Raw genomic sequence first — 8,226 nt, forward strand, 5'->3', positions numbered from 1 at the left:
CCACACATGAGCTCTTCTATCAGCCAGGACGTGGTACGTGGTGTCGGCCAGCATGTAAATGCTGCTTACAGGCGCACAGACAATATTAACAATTCCCCGCAACTTGGATGACACTGTGTCCTACGTATACATGTGTCTGTCTGGCTGGGTGGATCGTACGTGTGTGTACGTGTGTGTGTGTGTGGCTGAGGATGGTGCGGCGAACATTCAGATATTATATGCACATAAAGTGCTCCTTTCCTTTCGTTTCGTTTCCATTCCATTCCTTCAACTGCAGCCGAGAGCAGGCAGAGGCGGACCCTTCCCGGTGCTCGGTGCTCGGTGCTCGGTTGCCATGTTTGTGTTTTCGTCCTCGCCATAGTCGACGCCTCCCCCTTGTATACGTTAACAACTGTATCCCTTGCGGGCTGTCGACGACGTCCTCTTTGATGCCCTGTAGGAAATGCAAGCAATCCGTGTCCTTAAAGCATCCTAAAAGTATACCACGATATTTGTAAAGTTATCCAAGGATCACATGGTTATTATTAGTGACATTCTTATAGATAAGCTCTCACGTCTGTAAATTCCTTCAGTACTTGATAGAAATAATACTATTTTCTTATAAAGATAATGCTAAATATAATGGTTAATATTATTGGAATTAATCAGTTTACTGTATGCCCTAACAGTCATTAAAAATCTGGACATTCTGGCCCATCTCTAGTCTGTAGTCTCTACACATCCTGATATGCCCCGTGTGTGTGTGCGGGTGTGTGTTTGAGTGGGTGTGATCCTTGGACTGGCGCCGTGTCAGTGTCGTCGTCAGTTTCGGTCCCGGCGGTCCAGTCCAGAGTCGCTGGTGGAGGCAAAGTAAGTTGTTCAAGTGGCAGCTTAATTCGCATAAAATGAAAACACGCTGTCTACATTGTTCCTACAACTTTTCGAGTTTTTTATAGCCCTTAAAATGGCTGCTAGACAAAGGCTTAACAAACGGTTACGTTACTGTAGAATCTATGTACCATACACACATACTCGTACAAGTGTCCATACATACATACATATACGGGTAGCTCTTGCTCTTTGTTGTGTCTGTGTTGGGGCATGTGCTTTGCCCCCTGTATTCAGTGTTCAGGTATCTTGAATTTAAATGCCAACTATAATAGTGTGTACAACAGGCTCATTAAATGCGAATAGACACCGACAGTACTCGTGCCCACATACTATCCATATACATATGTGTATTCTCACTCGATATTAGCATTAATTGGTTACTAAATTGCCAAATGTTCTCCTTTAAAGATGCATATATGGAGATGGAGCAGAACACACAACACCCAGAAAAAAACCCTTGAGAATCGAATAGTTACACTTTTGTAGATTTTAAAGAAAATGTACCTCTTTATACATATCAATTGATTTGCAGCGAGAGTGGAAATTTTAAAAGGAAAGTACTTTTACTTACATTAATATATGATATTTATTTTGAAGCGTTTAGATTAAATAGTTTAATACATCTGCGTTTAACTCAAAGTAAATTCCACCCAATTTTACTATGTTGGGATTTAAAAATCGAATATTTTTTTGTGGTTTTTGTATGAACCCCCTATTCATGTTGCCATGCCATTCTCTTGGAGTATACTCTAAGTACATATATATAGATCGAGATTTTCATATATGTATCTATTATTATTTACAACACCTAGACCACAGAGAGATCAATCCATCGGGTTCTCTTCAGTTCGAAGCAGAGTCTAGCCAGTTTTCAGTGGGATTACTGATTCGCGACGAGGAGTGGCTCTCGCCACGAGAATATTGGATATGACCTCTTTTAATTTTGTTTTCCTCCTCTCGACAGCCGAAAGGAAAATCGATAAATGCAAATTCATTTTTATTGTTAACATTTAAATAAAAGGTTGCACTTCATGGACAGTACACAATGTACAAAAAAGGGGAAGGTGAAGGGACAGGGAAAGGGAATGCCACCTCCGATAAACCAACAGCAATGAAAGCAGTCACATTTTTTTGTAAATTCAATATTCTTCATCCGCCTACGCCAGACGAACTTTGCGGTCCTTCCCTCTCTCCACCTGACCAGCGGGAAACGAGAGGCAATTGAATTTAATGTTGGCCAATAGCCGACTACAGCATGTCCTGCATTAAGGACAGCTAGGACACTTGAAGAGTGCAAACCAAAGCACAAGCCTTATGGAATATCTAACGTTTCAACGTTGTGATGCCTCATATTGTGTACAAATTGGGTGGATATTAAAGTTAAGGATGATAATAAAGACATTACATAGGAATTTGGCTAGAAAAAATGCACTTCCTGCAATTGGAGTCTGGTATTTTATAATAACAGCAGGGGCTGTGCTGCCACAAAAAGCGTGCCAACCGAATGAGCAGCTTAATCGCTGTCACGAACACTTAAAACAACAACAGTGTAGGGGCCGCTCCCGTGAATGAGGTTGGTTCCTTAAAAAGAGGAAAAGAGCAAACCTGTTTCTCAGCTGATCGTTCCTTTGCGTTTTTTTTTTTTTTTTGCTTTTGTTGCTTTTGTTGCTGGCTGTTTGTTGTTTGTCAGTGACACCGCCGGTCGGTTTTAATTAAAATTGTATGCTTTTGTAGGAGTCTCATCGCAGCACTAGCCATATATAACATATACGAGTATGTACGTATGCATCCTTGGGCAAGGGCCAACATAAATTCATTCTCAGCCATTGCCATTGGCTCTTTCAGATTTAAATAATATAATTTCTCCATTATGAGAATCAATTTGAGGCCGGTCTTTTTTCCTGATTTAATTGTGAGAAAGGTTTGAGAGTTTTTGATAAATATGCTTATGTAGAAATTTGCAAGCTTTCGCAATAATTTACACTCTTAATCAGGGTTTTTAAGAGAAATGTGCAAGTGCGTGCTGGTGTTCATAAAAATGCATTTCGCTGAAAGTATTGTGGTTGGAAAACTTCACAGCGCCTAATCGTACGATGTGTAAGAGGATGGATGCCAACGAATGGAAAATTCTATTTCAGTTGAACACGAAACCGAGTGTTGCATGTTAACAGACTGAGGCGGTAGGCGGTAGGCGGTAGGCGGCAGGCGGTAGGCGGCAGGCGGCAGGCGGCGCCTCCGATTCGAGTAGGAATATTCAATTGCGCTCTAATTTCTTGCAAAAGATGTATGTACATTTTTTGAGATACGCAGAAACTGACCCAAAATCACACTGGCTCCTTGAAATTATACATATCATTAGAAAGGTTAAAAAGAGAACAAAAATTGTAAAGAAATCTATTTCCATCGGCTTCCATCAATCGACGATATGGTATACGCTCGTAGTCTAGCAGTTCCCACACCCAAAAAGCAGGCAATGACCCTTCATGTAGGTCCAACTTCTTGCTCCACTGCACTTGGGTGCAATCCGGTCGGTCGGTCGGTCGGCCGGTCGGTTGCATGTGGCCCAACTCGCCGTCGCAGAGATCTGCGGTGTTGCAGTTGCAGTTGCAGTTTAGCGGTTATATTCAGCATAAATGAATAAGTAATTTATTTTTATTATGGTGCAAATTGCGAATTGAATTGTTTTTAATTATTCCATACTTCGTCGGCTGCTGCCGCCAATTTTTCTTAACCGCAGACAGGACTACCCAGCCGTTGAGTAGCACCCCAACACCACGCCTTATGCCATGACTATTTGCCATAGAAAAGCAAACACAAATCATACCTTATTTAGATATCAGAATATCTGTCGGAAAAAAGCCCAAGAAATGGCAAATATTGGCAGGTTTTGAGCACAAGTGCAAGATATCGACATCTGACATGTGGTGTGTGGTGTGTGGTGTGCACTTAACACATACTTTAACTTAATACATTTTATGGCCAACTTCAGGGCCTACACTACTGCACCACTACTCAGGGAAGCCTGCCTTCTACTGCGGCAACAGTATGCTAATTTTTAGGTTACGTGTGCGCTTCGAAAGATATTATTTCGTTCTCGGCTTCTTCTGCCTTTCTGCCTCTCTTTTTTTCTGACCATAACAAGACGGTGAGTGAATTGCCGCTTCCTCGCCGGCTGCGGCTTTCCCGAACTAATTAAAAATTCCAGCGCCGCAATTGCAAAAATTGGTCCCTTATCGGTTGTATCATCGACGCCACGAACGAACGCTTATATATAGTACGAGTACAACTACGAGTCGAGTATGATGCGCTGATGAATAACTGCCTAGGCTAAGGGTGGCTAAGACGCGGTCGAGACGTGGCGGCAGCGGCAGCGGCAGCGGCGGCGGGGGGGAAAATGGTAAAAGTACATTTATGAATATGATTATTTAGCTCATGATAATTTTTTGTTGTTTTTTTTTTTTTGCTTCTTTCTTTCTTTAGCTTTATTTTGCAAAAGCGACGGAGGCGTTTTGCGAAACAATTTCTGTTTATGGTCCCAGACACGCGACGAACATATAGCGTGGTCTTCCATCATAACAGGAGCGAGAGAAACCTCTTGGGAGCTGGAGAAGGTCTGTTCAAAACCCATTGAATGGAACTGCCTCACTTTTTATGTACTCCAAATCAATTCAATAGCGTAAGAATGCCTGTGTTTACTCGTTAAGTTCTGACTATTAAGCACAGGTGGTCTCTGCAGATACAAATTCGTGGGGACCATTTGTTAGGACAATGGCACCACATTACACATTTGCTGTTTTGTATTGCATTGTATTAAATCTTGTGAAATATTGATTATGCTAATGAACCCTTTGACATCTTGAATTTCAATTAAATTAAAGAAAATGCCTATCTGTACACTCAGAGAAAAATGGCACAGCTCAAAAGAAACACACCCATTAATAAGATAAATATGTATTCGGGGTTTTAAGTACAAACAAATTAAAATTAAATGGAATTCCCTATAAAAAAGTCTTTTTAATATGGCACAAATGTAATCTAAATATTAAAAACTTTAAAATAAATATATATTTAATTTAATTTGTAGCAAATCTATTTAAACTTAATATGTGAATATTTAATTTAAATATGAAATATATTTAATTGTAAAATTAAACATATTTAAATCAAATATTTGTGCAATCAAAATGCAAATTTTTTGTACAATTTCCACTCTCGGATCAAATCTGTTGGTAGGCATTTTTAAATCTATGAGTAAATATTAATATTTCAGGTTTTTCTCTGGGTATAATATAAATACTATATCCACTATAACATTATTTGAAAGAGAAACTATAAATAGTACCAGCAATTGAAACACTACTAAATCTATTATTTACCTGAAAATGAACTGTCTTCTTCGGGCCAGAAGTCAAGGGGGCGGGGGGCCGGGGTACCGGGTAGCAAAGTCCACGCTGACGGGTCACTTGTAATGCTTCCACATACACGAGGGAGGTCGAAGCGTTATACAGCGCCGCCGTTATACAGAGACGCTGAAAAGCACGTGACAGTAAACTTGAACACTCAAAAAATTTGTTGCGTAGTACTTTGGCACTTTGGCAGCGGCTTGGCCAAAGGTGAATGCTTGAAGCAGTCTGTCTCTGGTAAGTAAACATGTCGAGTAGCTAATGGCAGAGACCTGAGGGCCTTGGGCCTTGGGCCTTGGCCCAATCAGGGGCACGCACTTTGGGATTCACATGCTACGATATCTATCACTTCCTCTGTTGTCAGTCCACAATCGAAGACGATGAAGGCGATGAAGACGATGACGACGACACCACATCCATCCCACCCTGCCGCAAGGCAACCTGTTCCGTGCGCCCGCCCGCCGACTGGGTCGTGGCGAGGGTCGCTCGCCTGTGCCTGTTCCTGTGGCCGTGCCTGTGCCTATGCCTGTGCCTGTGCCTTGCGCGCCCACTCTCGTCCATGATGTGCGCATTACCGAGCTCGAGAGCATACTAGTCGTGTTGCATGTTCGCGCTCGCTCGCTGTGCCGCACTTAGTTCTGGCTGCCGCAGTCGGTTGCAAAACTGAGCGGGGGTTGCATGGCCCACGGGGCGCATGGGCAGTGGAAACAGGTTTCTCCTGCCGTGTGCGAAAGGGACGGACGCACAGAGGCAGTCACGGTTCGCACTACTCTTTCCAGCCAGAAGGTGGCCTGGAACAGGCGCAGAGGGGAAACGCTCCGCCCCTTGGTGCAACGGAATGGATGGTGGCATACCCATAGCCATAGCCATAGCCATAGCCATGGCCCATGCTTCCACTGTCTTGGTGTTTTTGGGTTAAAACTTTTGCTCATAGACTTGGCAAGGTTTTAATTAGTACATGTTCATGGATCCCGAAATAAATACCCCCGATGTGTGTAGTATATATGTATATATATTCTTCCTTTCAACTAAATGTGGAACATTGCCATCTATGTGCACTCTACATCCTGTGATCCTTTGTAAAATGTTTTTAAAACTTCGATACAGGACCTGGGACCAGGACCAGGCCCAGGCCCAGAACCCCTTATGCCACCTATGCCACCTTCTTGCCAAATTTGCCATAAAAATTGTGCATAAAGTTGACAGCTCGACTGATTAAAGAAGCTGTACATCGATATCGAGTGCTTAAATAATGCCAACGTTGCAACGTGGCCCCAACCGATCCGAAAACAAGCCTGCAGCAGCAGCAGCAGCAGCATCCCGTGCACACACAAAACTACGGTGGGGGGGTATGCATGTTAGACGCTGGGCGGAGGGGGAGTGCACAGAACATGAGATAATCAGGCAGAGGCTCAAAAGGGGCCTGCCTCGCCGTCCTCGCCGTCCTCGCCGGCCTATCCTGCGCTACTCTCTGTCGAAAATTGCATCCATGTCATGCATGCGCATCCATTCATTACCTAGTGGCTGGCTGAGTGGTCGGTCGGAAGACGACAGCGTTTGGCGTTTTGTATCCTCAGCAAATATGCCGTGTTCGCATGTTATCCCAAATGTCCCTGAGTGCTCAATGGCACCCGCTGCTCCTGCTGCTCCTGCTGCTCCTTCGGCTCCTGCTACTCCTCCTGTCCTGTCCTGTCCTGTCCTGTCCTCTCCTCTCCTGTCCTTGCCTGTCCGGCCAGACAGTGTGTACTTTATTTCACCGAACGAACAAACATCTTGTCGAACGAGCCAGCAAATGACTTTTCTGGTCTCAACTTTCAACCGTTGTCCTTTCTGCATGTCCATTCTATTTTTCCTTTTTTTATTCGTTACCCACTAATAATAGTAATAGACTAAAAGGTTTTAGTCTGCTCGGTTCGCATGAAAGAACACTAATCCTTGCTAGTCCTACTTATCAATAAAAGCAGAGAGCCACAGAGCTCTTAATTTCCGAGTAGGACGAAGGTAATTGTTACAATGTAAGTCCATCCATATGAAAAGTTCGCATATGATCGGAATTCAATCTTTCAAAGGTGAGTTCTCTTCTAAAAAAATGAAATATGGACTGTTGGACTTGCAACTCATTTGCACCTCTGAAGCGAAGATAGTTTCTATGTCAGTTATGGGATGTAATGACCCGATCTTGGAGCTCAAATTAATGTACAAACTTGCCGCAAAAAGGCTGGTACATTGTGGCAATACAACAGGCGTTTTATACCCGGAATATATAGTAAAGATCCACCTTTATTAATCAGGGAAAACGAATCTTTCTAAGCTGCTCTTAGATCTGTTTGGATCAGCTTTTGAGCAGGATTTCACGAAGATTGAATAGTTTCAAATTGTTGTCAAAATGCTCACGCAAATTAAATCAATGTTTATTTAGATCGGCAGCTCTTCACTGATAGTTTTCTAGCCCAAATATCTTGGCTTGCCGACAACCATATTGCAAAATTATCGCTATAAGTTTTCATGGCATTTCCCCTAAGCGCACACAAACTGAACATTCAATGTACTTAAATAATTGATTATGAGATACTCAGTCGCAATATCGCAAATGTAGCCAATTCACTGTCCGGTCAACGATAGTTTTGCGTGGAGCTTTGGGGCTGCGCTACCACAAAATTGTAGCTTGCCCATGATCTCCAGTCCATGATCCCATGATGGCGAACTCTCGACTGTGCGACTGTTCGTGGCAGAATATGAGAGCGAGATGTTGGCCAAAGCCAGGTACACTGGCCGGGCAGGCACTGTCTGGCCAAGAGACAGCCATCGCTGGAAGAAACATGAGCCAAATAAAAAGCCCATTTGCACACAAATTTACTTCCAAAATGCCTAAGATGCGCATCATTCAAACTGAATGGCCGTGGAAGTGGCCGTGGCAGTGGCCCGGGAAAGGGTATGGGTATGGGTACGGGTA

General features: G+C 43.2%; 1 long non-coding RNA gene across 1 annotated transcript; it reads right to left on the bottom strand.

The window, feature by feature from the left end:
- Window positions 1–437: 437 nt before the first annotated feature.
- LOC113566035 lies at window positions 438–5,701 on the bottom strand. Its single transcript, XR_003408906.1, has 3 exons — window positions 5,454–5,701; window positions 5,247–5,399; window positions 438–471 (listed from the first exon to the last, which is right to left on the bottom strand). It is a non-coding gene; the product is annotated as an uncharacterized LOC113566035 (long non-coding RNA).
- Between the last annotated feature and the right edge of the window lie 2,525 nt (window positions 5,702–8,226).

Source organism: Drosophila persimilis, unplaced genomic scaffold (genome assembly GCF_003286085.1).
Source record: "Drosophila persimilis strain 14011-0111.01,24,50 unplaced genomic scaffold, DperRS2 tig00000431-arrow-pilon, whole genome shotgun sequence".
In the NCBI taxonomy this organism is placed as follows: Eukaryota; Metazoa; Arthropoda; class Insecta; order Diptera; family Drosophilidae; genus Drosophila; species Drosophila persimilis.